At 56.7% G+C, this 17492-nt stretch overlaps 1 protein-coding gene across 2 annotated transcripts in view; it reads right to left on the bottom strand.

The window, feature by feature from the left end:
• Nucleotides 1-17492, bottom strand: part of UNC5B (unc-5 netrin receptor B) — an 80684-nt gene that overhangs the window by 45617 nt on the left and 17575 nt on the right. The gene's annotated exons all lie outside the window — the stretch shown is intronic.

Raw genomic sequence — 17492 nt, 5'->3', positions numbered from 1 at the left:
GGTGGCAGGGGGGTCAGATGGAGACAGAGCTCAGGGTCTTCGCAGGGACCCTGTACAATCTGCAACTCGCATCACTTCGTCTGCAGGCATGTGCAGCACACGTGAGAGGCCGCGTCGGAAAGCTAGCGCATTATATAGGACAAGCCACCTTTGCAACACACCGGCCCACCACGGAGTCTCATCTCCCATCCTGGGGCAGATGGAAAATTGCTCTCGCAGACGGGGAGGTGTGTTCTGTGGCCTGCGGGTCTCCAGTCCAGGGCAGCTGCCAGAAGAAAATCCAATCTGCCTTTGAGTGCCATTTACAGTGTTTCTATCGCACCAGCCACCTCCGATAGTAAAGGGTAAAAGGTAAAAGTTTAAGAGTTTAAAACCTGCAGGAAGACTTTGGAAGACTGCAGCTAAAGGGAGCTGACTCAGACAAGACACATCATCAGCCTGTCTGTCAGGGCTCCCTGGAGCTGCCCCTCTGTCCCACCGACCAGCCGAGCACGAAGGCAGAGGATGGCGTGCATGCATGTGCATGCGTGTGCGTGGGTGTATTTGTATATATTTGGGAGCATGTGTGTATATGGGGGTATGTGTTTCAGTGAGTTTGTGAGTCCTGTAAGTACAAGTGAAGACTCATAAGAATGTGCTGGAAAAACACCTGCCTTCTTTACTTGACTCTCTTAGCAGGAGCTTAGGATTCTCTAACTATTCGACCAAGCAATGGGATGACGTCTGACACAGTACCCCTGTCTGGCTCCCAGCTCCATACCAGCCTACTCAGAAGACTGAAATAAAACCCAGACGGCTGTACAGTATGGCTGTACAGTGGCTGCCACGGCGGAGCCCGTGACAGACATCACTAGCTGCTCACGGCACTCTCATCAGCTGAGCCTGATCTTTGCCTCAGGATCGACACAGCTCCTGGAGGTCACTGCTGCTTGTTTAGGGTTGGTAGACAAGAGGAGGCCCACCTGCCACCCCTGAACTGGATGGTCTCTGGGGTCCTTCCACCTCGAGCATGCTCTAAGTATCCCCCCTCTTCAGTTTCCACTAGATCTAGACCTGTGTTAGAATCTGGGGGGTGGGGGGTGGGGGGTGGGGGGTGGAGAAGTAAGTTCTGCTCACAGAAGTACAGCCTATGTTGTTGAGCTGGGAGTCAGGAGGGGGAAAAGCCCTCGTGCAGCCATAAGAGAGTGATAACAAAGCTGCGCCTGAGCTCTGGGCCCGTGATGGCACATACCTGGCTTCAGTACCACTAACTCCAATCCTGTGCCCAGAGCAGACGTTCCTAACTGCTGCCACCTTCACAAATGACATCAAGTGTGGCCCTAGAATTCTTCTGAATGTAGCACATCAGGTGGTCACCCTCTGGGTTTCAAAACAGCCACAGGAGGTGACCTGTTTTTGTGCCACTGCTGCCCTAGATTTTGAGGTACGGGCTACCGGACCAGGGAGGCTGGGGTTATCAGGGAAGGCTTCCTGGGAGAGGCAGGAATTAAGCTGGGACTTGAGAAGCACCCAAACACCCAAGCCAGACCAGATAGGCTAGGAAGAGAAAGAGGCCAAAGCTGGGAGGAACGTGATTGGGGAGAGGGGGTGATTTCCAGGAGGACCTCAGGAGCACACCAGCCAAGGCAAGGGAGCATCCTGTTTGGAGAGAGCAGAACAGCTGGAAGATCAGGACCACCCTGGGAGCAGGGCCTGGGACCCCCACAATGAAGGCTTTCAGCAGCCAGGAGGCCCAGGCTCAGGCCCAGTGTACCCCGGGCTCCCAGTGTCCCTGCCTGCTCAGGAGTGGGGGATGCTTGTGCCACCGTAGTCACCTGAGGGCGCAGGGAATGGGCACCAGTGGCTCATGCATCTTCCACCCGGCTCCCTCAGACTGTTCTCCTGACCCCAGACATGCTCTCAGGGAAGAAAGGGACATCCCCACTGCATCCTAGATAGCAGGGCAGCAGTCTAAGTACCAGAGCAGGAAGAGAGAAACCTGCATTCCAAAAGGCCCTACGGCCACTGGGATATGTGGCCAGTACCCTACAAGGGACTTTTCTAGGGGACTAAGTACTGTCCTGTGCCCTAAGATGCAGTTTTGCTTTACCCTCTGTATGACCGACTGGCTGCTTCAACTGGAAGTCTGCACTGCCCATTGGGCTACCTGCCTCCTACCCACCTCTGCTTTACGGGGTTGTTGGGGACAAATGGGAAGTGATGGGAGGGAGGAGCTGCACAGGGGGCTTTCCTAGACTTAGGGATGACAGCTAGCAAGCCACATCCTCCAGAACAGCTCCGGATCCAAAGACTCTCGCCTGGAAAGCATGGTCTCAGCACAGACAAAGTACGTTCCCACAGGGCTAGAGGCCCGTCTCAGCTGACGAGCTCAGAAACATACACTTGCAGGCGAGAACACTGTTCTCTGTCACTACTGTCCCCATCCCTTGAGAAGCCCCAGCCCTTGCAAGCTGGCACCGGGGCAGCTGGGCTAGCCCTGGAGGAGCAGCTGGGAGCTGGCAATCCCAAATGGGCTCCCCTTGGCAGCCTGGCTGTGTCAGGGCAAGGGCTCAGGCTGCTGTGCCCAGGCTGTAAGGCTCTGGTGCCAGGACCAGGTGGGCAGCCTGTCAGAGTTGCTTAGAAGGAGCCTGGAGCTGGTGATGGTCCGTGGTATGTGAGCCGGGTGGAGAGGTGATCTTGCTCTCATGTGTGTGTTCGACCCTGGGCTCAGTCAGGCACCGGTGGAAGCCACCCACCTCTGCCAGGAGGAGCTGTGTGTGGGACCACCTGGCCAACTGATGCAAATACAAGCATCCAGGTGCACCACTGCCTGTAGAAATAAGGGTGGACAGAGGGAGTGGCGACTGCAGGCCAATGGGGTGTGTGTTTTACAACTTCCTGTGTGTGTGTATAACCCGTGTCCACGCATATAAGTAGGTGCATGTCAGTGTCTACTGTGAGTTCAGGCATCCTGTGTGCACACAGGAACGCGTGCACGGGGCTGTGTAAAGGTGCATTATTGGAGCTGCTTTTAAAACAAAGACCCTGGGCTGCAAAGGAAAATGATGAGATTCTTAAGAACACAAAGTGCAGCAGATACTGGCCGGTCTACTGGGGGCTGTTACACTAACCGCGTGTCCATTCTGCCTAATACATAAATTACTAATGTAAATTAAAGGATAATTGAGGCCCTTTAGGCCCAAATATTTAAATTATTTAACAGGCAGTAGGGAATGGGAGAAAAAGGAAGAGCTGAGTTTAACACCCAGAGAAAGAAAGTGCCAACTCAGGGGGAAGAAAGGGAGGGTGGGCCCTCCCACCGGCTCATCCCTCCTGGATGGAGTGAGGATGTGCGGGTCCCAAGAGGAACCCAGGCAGGGGAGGGCCTCCTCTTGCTCCAGGACTGCTCTCTCCACACTGTCTGTACTGCCTCCCTCCTTCTCTTCCTTTCTCCTCTCTGGCGGCAGCCTCCCCGGGCATTCCTGCTTGGGTAAGCGCTGCCGAGGCCAGAGGCAAGGCTGCCTGCCCAGGAGGCGGGGGAACCCAACTGCCTCCTACTCAGAGGCTCCTCCGGCAGGAGATGAGAGCGGGTCCAGGGGTCCGGGGCCCTCGGACAGGTCCCCAGGGTGAACCTGGCATCTCCTTCCCCGAGATATCACACAGTGGCAGGGCAGCACTAAAAGAGGGGCTGCGGGGGGTCACTGAGTCCACCTCTTATGACACAGAGGAGGGGGGTACCAGCAGCTAGCCAAAGGCAGATATGATGCTCCCTGTCCTCTCTCCTATTCCCTGAGGCCTCGAAAGGGGTCTCTTGGACACAAGACCCCAAATCACTAGAGAGGCTTAGTTCCCTGGCACTGGACCCTAAGGCAAACCAAAAGAAGCATGTCTTCCCTAAGGCTCTCTATTTGATGTCTGCAACTTGCTGCCTGGTTTCTCATAGACCTGTAGGGCACAGAACTCCCAACCATGCACAGGTTCTAATTTGGGGAGCATGGTCATTGCTCATATCCTTGCCAGGGCCTGGGGGGCGAGGGGTGCAGAGGTGAGGAGGACCCCGTCTCAGGTCCCCAAAACAGCTCTGCTAGGCTGGGGATGGGTATCAGATTAGAAGTACAGAGGATCAGGTCTGGGGAGCTCAGAAGGCAAGGCCCCCAGCTGACAGGGCACTGTCTGAGAGCTCATCCATCCTCGGTGGGCGAGAAAGAAACAAGTCAGGCCTGTTCACTCACCTCTCCTCTCCAGCATGTTACATGGGTGGGGTGCTGGGGACCTGCTGGAGTGGCTGGCCAGATGGAACAGTGCCTTCCTCATGGGCCCCAACCCTCCCTTCAGGCCCAGCTCCACCAGCACCTGCTCCGAGAAGCCTACCCTGATGTGTCAGGGATGTGTGCACCATAGCCTGAGCTGCTGTCAACTCAGGGTGACCTCTTTGTTCTCAGACACCACAGCGAGCACCTCTGCAGCACAAACTGACCTTTATTATCCTTTATTGTCTCGAGGAACCACTGCCAAACAGCTGGTGCTCAGAAAATGTTCAGCGACAAGCTTCCTGGACAACCCTGCCGGGCCTGGACATGCCTCCGGTGGACAATCAGGGCCACTGACTTTCTCATCTGATTTGTGCCGGAATCTGGGGAAGGCTGGGGCGGGGCCACCACTGGCACCGGTGTTCTCCAAGCAGCAGGGGTGTGATCAGACGGGTTATGGATGGCCTGGCGGGCCCGGATCCTGGTGGCACAGGGAATGGGCCAGGGAGCGTGGATGATGAGGTGTCCAGCCCTCCCACTGTGGAGCACAAGAAAACTGGGGTGCTGAAGAAGTGCTCTTCATGGGAGATGCTGGCCAGTGGTCTGTACCCCTCTGGGTCTGGGCCCTAGTCTTACTGACCTCATGGAGAAGTGCTCATGGCTCTTCTTCCTCAGAGGGCAAGTGTGGGAGCAAAAGCATGGCAGATGGGAGAGGGTTCTGACAAGTACAGAATGCTAGCATGGTTACATCCATCCATCCATCCATCCATCCATCCATCCATCCATCCGTCCAACCATGCACTGTTCCTCCCTCCCTCCCTCTCCATCCAGTCACACCTGGCCACCCATCCACTGATTACTGAGGTTTAATGGGCACCTACTCTGACACAGGATGTGGTCACCTGCGGTGAAAGAGCCCAGAGTCCCTACAAGGGCGGGCCTTGCTAGAACCTCCCCATAACTCATCACACCCCTTAGAATCTCACCCCTCCCAGCAACCCCATCTTGTCCAGGAAGAGACTCCTGTCAGCTCTGTTCTTGCTTGAAGGGCAGCCTTTACCAGCTGGTGGTCTCCAGTCCTGGGGTCAGATTTTTCCTTAACCTTCCAAAGGCAGGAGTCTCGTTTTCCCAGTTAAGCCACCAGCTGCCTGAAGTTGAGCCCAAGCCTCGGTCTCAGGCCTCTTGGAGCATCTACTGCCCCCACCCCGAGCCAGGTATGCCATGCCTTCCACAAACCCTTGCTGAGAGATGGAGGGAAGGGGAGACATAACATTGGGCACATGTAGGGTGGGATACTTTATGGAGTGATCACAGGTCCCCCATGAAGCAAGCAGAGCTCACATTATTTGCTCTATTTTCACAGGAGGCAGGACCACAAGCTGGGTCACGTAGAGACAAGAGTATGCAAACTCTGACCACCCCACTGAAGAGCCGAGATCACCTGGGGATGGAGAGCCCCACCCAATCTCCAGAAGGCCCAGGATAGGGACTAACAGGAGCCCAAGAAGCAGACAGTAGGGCTGGCCCAAGACCTCTTTACCATGCTGCATGGCCACCTGGGGAGGCACATAGTCTGCTGCCTTACTGGCTGCCAGGGGTGGGATGATGACATTCTCAAGACCAATTTGCCCCCTCAGGTCCCCTCCCAGGGGCTAGCTGGGCTGTCTCTTCCCCCAGCCCACCCGTTCGGGCAGTTCAGGCTCCAAGCCCTGGGGTGAGCTCAGGGCCTCCTCGTACCACTAGACCCCACGTGGGTTCTCCTGATGGCAGGACCCCCAATCCTACTTCGAGTCAGCTCCCATTACCCATCAACAAGAAGCCCAGACTAGTACTTCCCAAACTTGCAGTAGATAGGAATCACCTGGGATCTTGTTGGAATGCAGACTCTGGTTCAGGAGGTCTGGGACAGGGCTGAGACTTTACAGGCTTAACAGGCTCTCAGGTGAAGCTGGTCTGGGGACCACACTTTGAGTAGCATAGCTCTAAGGGGCTCCCTGCTCTGAGCCCCAGCTTCACTGCGCTCTTCAGAAATACCCAACCTCAGCTTCCTGGAGAGCCAGCGTCACGGGGAGAGGACACGTCATGTAGAATAAAAAGAAATCTTTTCAAAAGTGGTCCCTGAGGGCGGGGGGGGGAGCAGAGGTCAGAGAGAAGAGAGCCTGGGGACAATAGTGAATAGAGTTGGGATTATTTCCTGAACTCTGACTCCTCGTGGGAACAGAGTTATGAAAAGCTTTTCTTAAAATGGTTATTATTTAGTGGGCTGTCCAAAATAAACACACACACGCACTGCACGGAGCCAGGCAGGAAGTGAGAAACATCTGGGAGACATCTGGCTGCTGCAGAACTGGGAAGGGGGGGGGGGGAGGCAGAGAGAGCTGGAGACAGTCTGTGTGCTGTGATCACCCACAGATGCACACTGCCACGCCAGCAGGACTTGGGGCACGCGTGCACACACATTCTCTCTGTCTCTCAAAGTAGTCCCAGTGACCCGCAGGATCCTAGCTCACAGCAGGGCCGGAGAACACAGGTTCGGAAGCGGACATCCTTGCTCTCAGCATCCGCCCTCCCTCCTCCTCTTGGATGTTTTTATATTTATGACTGCCTCTTTACGCAAGCTGAGTGTTTTCCTTCCACCTGCTCCCTGGTTCTCCTAGAAAAGCAGCCTTAGGGGGTAGACGGAGCCCTGGAGCAGGCATCAGGAGAGCCTTGCCCCGAGCAAGGCATAGCCTAGGGTGAGCCTTGAGGCTCCTCTGAGTCTCAGTTTCCTCCCCTGAAAGATGAGTTGTGATTCTCCTGCCTGGCTCACTGAGGAGAGAACACCAGAGAACAGTCACCCAACTGATTTCTGCTGCAAGCCTTCTGCAGTGCCAGGAAACTCCTGGGTGCTGGGTGTCCTCTTAAGAGATGAGGACTCAGACCTCAGCATCCAGGTTTAGGGTGTAGCCATAAAGCCTGAGTGGTCCCAGGCTGGGGAGACACCCCCTCTCCACGGGCTTTGGCCCTGATGCCAAGAAGACCTGCTGCACCCCATGAAGGTTGGGGCTCAGAGGCTCCTGACTGGGCACTGGGGCATCCCTTACCCTTTCTGTACAGGGAGTGATGTGTGAAGGACACCTGAAGGGCAGGGACCCAATATCGTATAATTCTGTGTCCTCAATACCGCCTGGCCCAGGACTGGCCACAGAGGAATAGGTGGAGGGTAAATAGATGAAGCAACAGTGGTGGGGGGGTGGTTAGGAAAAGAGTATGGGCCCTGGAGACAGACAACCTGGGCATAGATCCTGGTGCTGCTGCACACTAGCTGTGTGCCCTCGGGCTAGTTGCTTCCCCTCTCTGGGCCTCAGTGTCCTCAACCACAGAACAGGGAGCACAATGCTTAGCTTAAGTAGCATGACATGTCAGGCCCTTCCCACGGTGTCTGCTGCTCAGTTAGCTCTCACTGAATGTCGTCACTACCAGGCATGGAGGAGATTTTAAGAGCGGCCGCCACTTTATGTGATCCCTAGCACCACAGCTGCTACTTCCCTCTATGCTGCTTGAGACAAGCAGACAGATTTCCAGTCTGCCCTGGCCTCGCAGGCGGGGTGGGGTGGGGAGTGGTCTCTGGGGAGCAGGGAAAGGACTAACTCCCCAGCAGAATGCTTATGCATTTCTAGACACACGATGGATGGCATCTTCCCAGAACCTCCAGAGCCGCGCCATCCAACACGGCTGCCACTAGCTGTTTAATCTTTAATTAATTAAAATGAAAAATTCAGCTCCTTAGTTGCATGGCCATATTTCCAGGGCTCAACAGCCACATGCAGCTAATGCTACCATACTGGACATTGCAGGTGGAGAACACGCCTGCCACTGTAGGCCGCTCCCCTGTACAGCCTCCTGAGGGTACCGTGTGTGGGCATTTTACTAGGAGCCAGGGACTCCTGGAAAGTCTCATCTCTCCATCCTGGGACTCCGGGCCAGCCCCACATCCTCTCTGGGCTATAATCTCATCAGAGGTGATGTGCAAGATAACAGGGCAGAGGCCTGGGCTGTTGTCATCCCCATTGTTAGAGGTTTATTATAAGATTAACCTGGCCTTAACCCACTCGAATGGCCCAGGAGCACCATTATGATCCTGTGTCCTTGGGTAGCACTTAGAGGCTCAGGGCCTCGACTTGGGCCATGGTAATGGGAGGCTCCTTCCAGCTCTGACAGCCTGTGATCTGAAGATAGAGATCTCCTGGGGCAGCGCCAGGCGGAGAAGAAGGCGAGCCCCGCGTCTCCGTGCCAGTTACTACTGCTGCTGTTCGGGTCCAGCCCATGCTCCCAGGGTCAAAGCTAGATACGCCTGATAGCACTTTGCCCCTGCCTGCCTCCCCCCTCCCCAGATAAGATAGGGCTACCTGGGCGGCACTCAGCAGGGGGGAGAGGACAGCAAGGCCACCCCCAAGGGCAGCTCTCAGCCCTAGGGCTCACGTGCTCACTGTGGCCTCTGGCCCATCCCCTGAGCAGACCAGGGCCACCGGAGCCAGCAAGCACTAACCTTGGACGTGGTCAGCCACCAGGCTCCATGACGCAAGCCGCGGACTCCAGAGGGCTGCGCTGCAGCACAGACGCAGAGTGTTTGAGGAAGGGAGGCCTTTGCAACAAGCCGAGGCAACGTCTAGGACGTCTGCATGGGGGCTCCGGCCGCAGTTACGGGCTCTCTAGGGGGCCCCTCGGCCACTTGTGACCCACTGGGCTCCTCAAGGACGCCTGGGCAACCTCTCCTCTAGCTAAAGCCAATCACAGCTAACTGAATCTCAAGAAATAGGCTCTGAGGGCCGTAGAAGGCAGCCAGGCATCCCGGAAGACCAGGCGACAGTGTGGCGATTACGGGGTGAGGTCTGGAGGCGTGCTGCCAGAGGGGGGCACCCCGGCTGGTCTGGAAGATGGGGACAGAATTCCTGCCTCAAGAGGCTTTCAGGATGAGTGGGGCCAATGCACGTAGAGTGCGTGGAACAGTTCTTCCAATATACGGGGGCCACTGTGATGACAGACTCAGAAATATCCAGACCCAAAGCCAGAAAATCAGTGGACTCTCCAGGCTGTAAAAGGAAAAGCAGCCTAGCGGGTCATCCTAAATCCCCCTCCAGGCAGGAATCCCCACCAAAGTTGTCTCTGGCTCTTGGGGACTGGCACCCAGGAGCCTGCCTCCTCTCATTTCTAAGGGCCATCAAAGGAAACTTTCTTCTGATTTCTCAGCCATAGGCGTTCTCAGGCTAGACAGGATGGCCAGAAATATCAAATATGCCCTTAGCTTGCCCCTACCCCCATCCTCCCCCTGGTGTCCTAGAAAGGAGACAACGTAGCAGGAGAGGGACCAGAGGGCATATGGGAAGGCAGGGGGCAGGTGGGTATCTGCTTCGGTCAGAGAGAAGGCAGGCGTCTGCTGGGCAGGGAGGAAATTGTTGCTGCTGGCCTCTGCTTGCCGTGACCCTAACAGGAAGCAATGCGTGGGCCCCTTGGGAGGCGGAGGCAGAGGGAGCAGAAGGCAGGATGAGGGATAAAGCTGGCCCTTCCAGGCCTCACCACCCACACCCACCGCGCTGGCCCTGCGCCCATGCTGGAGCCTATGGGAGGCAGGCCACAGGCAGTACCTCCCTGGCTGGGACCACTGGTTTCTGGGGGTGCTGGCCATCCTGAAATGGGGATATTCGGGTCCTGGGGAAAGGGGAATTGACAGCTCGGCAGGTTATGTCAGCAGAGGAATTGTAGCGGCAAGTGGCTGGCCCAAGGCCAGTGGTGGGAGCCAGAAAAGGCAGATGCAGGCTGGACCAACAGCTGTCCAAGTCGTCCCCAAACGGAGCGGGCCACATGGCAGGAGAATGACAGTGCCGCTCAGGGGTGTGGAGCAGAGGCTGGCACGTGAGAAGTATGGCTTAGGATATCCAGAGCTCTTCTGGAGGCAGAGCTCAGTGGGGAGGAAGGACCACAGTGCAGGAGGGGGAGCGGAGGGGCTGGCTCGGCATCTAACATGCCACCCTCCTGCACCTGTCTGAAGCCCCCAGAGTGCGCTGGCCCCGCCTCCAAGCACCCCATGGAGGACACCAGTGTGTTTTTCTTCAAGCCTGTGGCCAATAGTTTGGTGGGTTTAGCAGGCGGCTCCCCGGGGGCAGGCCCGGAGGTTTATATACATAGGGTGCATGTGGAGAAGCAGGGAAGAAGTCGATGAAGCTGAGAAATCTGCGCATGGGACTCAGCCCGGGACCCTCAGGCACTGGCCGTCACTCACGACCAGGAGCCAGCTGCCCACCGCCCACCTGGGGAACTGTCTGCTCCCATACTGCGGAACAGAGAACAGGACCAGGTGGGGGTAGGGGTGGCCGAGGTGCCTACCTTGGCTGGGCCCTGTCTAGCTTAGCACCAAATACTAATATTGGCATTGGGAGGGAACGTTCTGAGCCTTTCCAATTTACCAGCCCTGGGCTGAACATGTCAGGGAGGGCTCCTCCAACTGACCCCTCACAGCCTCCCATAAGGTAGGTACTGCTGGTAAGGGGCAAAGAGGGCACAAGGTGAAGCGATCTGCCCAGTGACACCTGTGGGGAGCTCCTAACTGCTCAGCATGAACCACGGCCTGCCACCCAGCTGTCCCTTCTTTGCCCACTCCACAAATGAGATGGCTACTTCTGACTCATTCATCCCTTGGGCCTGGGCGTCCTGTTGCTTTGGGAGCCCCATTCCCCATTAGTGGGTTTCCCTGGGGGAGTTTTCTGTTGACCTAACATTATGGAAGATGTTGCCCCAGGGCTGCTGCTAAAACCCACTGCACTATTGGCCAAGTTATCTGCTGCCTTCTAAATCCTAGACTGCTAGGTGTCTGTGAGGGGACTGGTGATAAGCCAGCTTCTCCTGGGTCAGAGGCTCCCTGGGGACACAGGGGAGGTTTATGGTGGCTGGAGGAGAGGCCACTCAAACCTGAACCCGCCCTCTCCCCTACCATCCACCATCTACCATCATGCCCCATTCACCAACCACCATCGACCGGTGGCCACCAGCCAGAGCAGCTCGGAAGCAGGGAAGTTAGCAGGGAGTTATCAGGCCTCAGTTTCTAAATCTGAGCCCAGTTGGCCCAGCAGGAGACTGTAGATGCAATGGGAGGAGAAGGAATGCATGGAGGAAGGCTAAGGCAAGTGGGGAGGACAGAGGACAGGAGTGTGAACTGGAAGCCTTGAGAAGACAAGAGCATCTTGGGATGGGGTGCTGGGGGTGGGGGTGGGGAGTGGCCCAGGAACAGGGCCTCCCTGGGCCATAACCAAGCATGCCAGGCCAGCCTCCGGGCTTTCATGACCCATTTGGGAGCAGCAGCTGCTCCCCAGAGTGGTCAACCCCTGAGTGCTGTGACCAATCCCTTCTTGGGGCTCCAAACTGCTGGGAGACTGGTGTTTCCACCTGGGGCAGGGCCACCAGAGCAGCTTATTTTTAATGATTACACTCCTATTTATTTATTTCATTGCTGAATGCCCCCCCCGCCCCATTTCTGCCTCAGGGAGTTACAGGCAGCTAGGCTATTTGCGGTGGAGTTTAATGAGGCGACACAGAAGCTGCCTTCCCTCCCACCCACTGTAGGAAGACAGAGGAGTCCCCTCCGGCCCCAATTACCTGCCTGGTGGGGCTCGCTCCCACCTTACTCATCCTCCCCAGCTCAGGTTACCATCCCTCCTCTCCCGACCCCCCCGGCTCACCATAAATGAGGAAAATGGACTGGCATTTATTGTTTTTACTTGCCTTATTAGTAAGTAAGCACTAAACATTTCTCGAGACAGAAAAAAGAACTTTTAAGGAGTCACAATAAAGACCATTCCTACTCCCAGGAAAGCCGTCCCTTCCCGACCCTACAGAGGCCACAATCTGAGGATGGAGACAACTACCCTGCAACAGACACTGTATATGCACCTCGTGTAATAACAGCTAGCGTGGAATCCCCACTACCCTACCCCACTTCACGGACAGGAGAACCGGGGCCACCAGAAGTAACATCATCACCCGAGGCCATGTGGTAAGACGTAGAAGTGGGTCTTGAATCCAGGCTCCCAACTCCAGAGAACCCTAACCACTGAGTGATACTTGCCCCCCACTCCGCCTGCAACGTGTCATTTAAACTTTATGACAACGGATGCTATAAGGAATAGATGGCTATTAATTCCATTCTGAGGTTGAAGTGGAGTCTCAGATGTGCTAACTTGTCCAAGGGACACATGGCCAAGCAGTGGGGAAGGTGGCAACTGACCCCTTCTGTTGTCAGAGCTTGTCCACGTAAGCACGAGTCTTGGTGACCAAGAGAGGGGTCCTTGGGCAGTGTGTTCACAAAGCCCCATGGCTCTCACAGCCCCCCAAGTTTGGGTCCTGGCTCCTTGGCCTCTGCCACTGCACTGCACACCCACCCTGGGCTGCCAGGTGCCTTCCACCCCAGGCAGCCCCATCTCCCACTCCCATATTCCCGCTCTGAGTCCTGCCCACAAGCCTGCCTCCTCCAGGAAGCCTTCCCCATCCCAGCCATGGAGACCCTCCACCTCTGAGCTAGAGAAAGCGTGGGCTCTTTCTTCATAGGCATCCATCTCTTCCCCCTAACTGCAATTTTGTGGGCTCCTTGGGGCAGGTTCTGGGTCTTCTTAGGCTACGCACAGAGAAGGGAATTAGAAATAATCAGGGCTTCATTGTTCTTAGGAGATATCTAGGAACAGGGCCACTCTAGGCCTTGTGAGACCTCCACTAGCTCACCAAGAGCTCCAGGGAGCCCTGAGCCCGGACTCTCCATCCATCCTCCCACAGGAGAAGCACAGCGGGTTGGTTTCCTTTGCACAGAGGAGAAACTGAGGCACAGCTAATGGTAGCACTGGTGGCTCAGGCAGAGGGAGCCCACACCCACCAGTGAGGAGTCCACTGCCCACCAGGGTGGGGTGGGAGAGCCCCGGGCCCAGCTCCGAGGAGCTCCGAGAACCACTTTACGACTTTCTAAGTGGGCGCTCTGCTGACAGCTTAACGGCCAGATCCTCCCGGCCCCAGGCTTCATATTTACGAGCTGGAGGCTCGGACGGGGAGGGTCAGGAATTCAGCCCACACCACCCAGTCCCCAGCCCTCTGGCTCCGGGGCCAGGAAGCCATAAAAAATGATCTTGCATTGCTTCCCTTCCCCCAAATGGTTTTAGGGGGCTGGGGGAAGGGAGGGCGAGTGGAGGCTGGGAGCAGGGACGGCGCAGGGCCTTTTCCGGAGCCGCATAAGCAAATACGCACGGAGAGAAATGGGACTCCTCAGCCTCCCGGCGCCCGGCCCAGCTCCTGCGGCGGAGCTGCTGATGGCGGGACAGGAGCGTGTTCTCGGGCCACCTCCTCCAAGCCAGGGTACCACCTCCCACACGAGGCCGTATGCCCTCATGCCACGCAGGCCGCCTTCCCAGTTTACAGCTGAAGAGTGAAAGGCCCGGAGAGGAAGAGGAAGTTGCCCAAGGTCACACAGCACGTGAGTGGTGACACACTGACCTGAACCCAGGGCTGACTCCCAGTGCGGTTGGGCCCCGATGTAGACCCCGGAGCCCTGGAAGATGGAAGAGCATCCGGCCTGCCAGTGGGCGAGCGGCCAGCATCCCTTCCTGGTCTGAACGGGCCTCCCTATCTGTACGCTGCCTGACTGTGACCCGATGCTCTCTAGGGGCGGCCCTGGCACTCTAAGGCTGGGGTTGCCCCATGGAGCCATGTCCTGGGCCCAGGTGATGGGGGGTCCCTCGTTTCCAAGCTGAGGCCAGGAGGCTGCACTAGCCCTGGTCATCTCTGAGACCAGTCCCCAGAGCTGGGGGAAAGGCTCCAGGAACCCTGGAGCACTGCCCACCCCCCTGTCCCTAAGTGTCCTCAGCCCCCGTCTGGCCTGGGAAGGGCCCACGTCTCCCACAGGATGTGGCCGTCTGGCTGGCTGTAGCCGCCACCACATCCCCTCTGGGCACTGTCCAGGCCCAGTGCTGAGGAACGCCGACCACGGAAGCGACCCCACCCTCTGGCCCACTCTGGCACATCCCCCAGGCCACATACATACCCCTTCTTCCCACTAAAGTGGGTCAGTCCACCCAGGGAAACCAGCCCTCAGCTCTGTGCTAAGCTGGGGGGCTTAGTACATGGCTGTCAAGCCCCAAGATGCATATGGGGAGGGGTGGTGGTGAGCAGGGTTTGACCAGAAGGGCCGGTTGGTGGCCACAGGCCTTCCTGGTCGCCACCCCCTCCTGTCTTTCTCTGTGGGCTGGGCCCTCTCCCCAGTGGCCCCCTAGTGAGGGGCTGTCTGCAGATAATCAGGGAACAGATTCGGAAAGAAGGAGGAAAAAAGCACTCAGGCGCCAGACAGGATCCTTATCTACTGGGGCGGAATGTCAGAGGCAGTAACAGGGCAAGAGTCCTGCAACAGAGGCCCTGCATTCGCAGCCAGTGGGGAGGAGGGGACCTGCCCTGGGTGCTGGGGAGGAAGGGGGACAGTGTGGTCTGTTCCGCGAACCTGAGGACCAATGGGAATCTGGCCCTGCCCAGGAGGGGTTCTAGATGACCCAGTCTCCAGGCCAGCTCACAGGCCCCACAAGTTTTAGATTGGCACCAGGACCTCCACAAGAGGACAAGGAGGAGGGGCTAAGGGAGTCCCCCAAATTCCCAGCAGGACAGCAGGGTACCCAGACCCAGACTGAACTGGCTGGGCCGGGGTCTTAGCCTCCAACTGCGGCTGTTCCCTGACTAGCCATGCCTTGGCGCTCTCACCTGTAGAATGGGGATGAAAACCCCCACTGCCTCTTGCACTGAACTACTAGAATCCTCCACAGGAGACCCTGTCTGTGAAGACTAGGAAGGGTCATGGAAAGGGGGTGCGTGTTCCACCTGATGTTCAGAGCCTTCCACTCCAAGAGGCTGCCAGCTACTTCTCACACAGCTTGGAGGCCCACAGGAAAGCCGTGGAGGGGCGCTACTTCTTGGGACTAGCCCTACACTTTCAGTGAAACCCTATAACATGACAGTGGTTCCTTTTATGAAGCAGAAAGCAGGCTTTCTGATGAGGCACTGTCTTCCCAGGGTGGTCCATAAACCAAGAACAGAACCAAGGAGCCTGGGTCCCCCTGGCTTGGACTGCTCCTCTGCACCTAAACTGAATCTCGAGGATGAGCGGGTCACCTATGGGCCTTGGGAGGAGAGCACTGTCAGTGTGGGCTAAGGGCACAGGCCCTGGATGTTGGTTCAAATCCAGGCTCTGCCCCTTTCTAGCTGTGTGACCCCAGGCAAGTGTTCTCACCCTCCACCTGCCTACCTGGGGCCTCAGTTTCCCTGACTGTGAAAAGAGAGATACCTTTTCAGCTCTAGCATTCTGTGCCTTTATGCTTGACCTGACACTTGGGTCCCTGCCCCTATAAACCTTGACTGTAACAGCAAGAGACAGGAAACACACACTCCTATACACATCAAAGCAGTATCAAACTAAGTGTGATCAGTATATCCTAGAGCGTTCTGGGGCCACCTCTGGTACCCTGGCCCTCATTTCCTGCTGGCCTCAGCCAGGGGCAGTCAGAGTCGAAGGCCTCTGCTGGAGTTGGCTAGCAGATCTCCCAGGGAAGGGGCTGGAAATGCTAGTGAGGGTCCTACAAAGAAGGAAAGACTTCTGGTTGGCAGTGGGGATTAAAAGTACATCCCCCAGCCCCACCCCTAGCCCCATGAGGGCCTGGCTGGCCTGTCCTCCAGCTGTCATCTGCAGAGCCATGAACTAAGGCCAGTCTGGGACAGGGCCTGCCTTTGGGGCTGGAGTGAGTGATGGAGAGGGGACCAGAAGGGAGGGGGATGGGAGGCAGCCAGAGGAGGAGGCACAAAGGCATGGCCAGTGGGAGGGGCGAAGGTGAGTGCTGGCTGGAGCCCGAGCATTTTCCGGGCTGTTATTCTGGGCAACTTTTTATTTATTCAGAGGCTGGGGATGCGGCTTAGCATTTGTTGGCTCAATATTTATTACATGCACATCGGCCTAGTACCACGGATCTCATGACAGGGCCATTGCAAGACCCTCTTACCCCATCTCCTCAATTTGAGGGCACATTTGACAACTTGCAAGGAGGACCTGAAGGGTAGTACCTTCCCAAAAAACCACCTAATCCAACTCTTTTGGTTTACCTTTGGGGAAACTGAGGCCTAAAGAGAGAAGCAGCCTGGCTCAAGGTCATAGGCACTCTGATACTCGATCCTTGATCTCTTGGCTTTCAGGTCACCAGGAGAGACAAACACCACTAGAGTAAAAACAGTGCAGACCATACTGAGAGACCTGATGCGACCTGCCCTCCAGTCCCCCACTGGACACAGGCAGGGCCAACAGAGATCTTGGCACAAGGCCGCAGCTTTGCCCCAAGAGTCTTTACCCCTCGAGCCTCAGTTTCTCCCTCTGCACAAGCAAGGTAATCATACCCACATCAGCTGGGAGGAATGCATGACGACACCCTGGAAACTGTCGAGTCCTGTACAACTGGAATTTGTTTATTGATCTTGATGCTGCACAGGCCAGGTGGGAAGAAGTGAGGCAGGACACCGTGGGGGAGGAGTGGCATCTGTCCACAGCCACCAAATCCCTTCCTTATCACAGCCTCCAAGGCAAGGCAAGTGGCACCTAGCAAGCAGGTCAAGGGCAAGAGCCCCTTCTCAAGCAACTGAAGACATGTAAATGATCCAGAGCAGCACAGTGGGGGGCAGGGGAGGGCAGTTGGCAGAGCTGGTGGTGACATCACACTCCCACCCAGCCCCAAGCTTTCCAGCAGCCGTGAGGTCAGCTGGCAGAGCGAGGGCACCTCCCCCACCCGCCACGCGCTGAGCCAAGAGGAGCATGGCACTGCCAGGGCCGGGGCAGGGTGCCAGCTCGGATTCCACGGGTTCCTCCTTCCTCCCGCACCCCCTCTGCCTCTGCTTCTCCTCCAGCCCCCCTGACTGTGGCTCAGCGCACTTCCCCATGCGCACAAGATTGCTGCTTCTCATATAACACATAAGCTGTGGTGTGAACTTCTGGTAAATGAAGATCTTATTTAAAACTGTGTGCTATCAAGGGAGGGGAAGAGACAGGTTCCAACAGAGCTCAGCCCTTTTGCCAGGAAAAGGAGGTGCTGGGCTATGCACAGAGCCACCAGCGCTCCTGGGAAGTCACTTGGAGAAGGGCCACAGGGCTCTGGGCATGCCCCTGATTGCCCACGAGGGTCATAGCAAGCCACTCTTTATCTGTGCAGGAGGGGGGAGGGCAAGGAGGTT

This window comes from Canis lupus, chromosome 4 (genome assembly GCF_003254725.2).
Source record: "Canis lupus dingo isolate Sandy chromosome 4, ASM325472v2, whole genome shotgun sequence".
Lineage (NCBI taxonomy): Eukaryota > Metazoa > Chordata > Mammalia > Carnivora > Canidae > Canis > Canis lupus.
The sequence above is the reverse complement of the archived record's forward strand: the minus strand, read 5'-3'. Positions and strand labels throughout refer to the sequence as shown.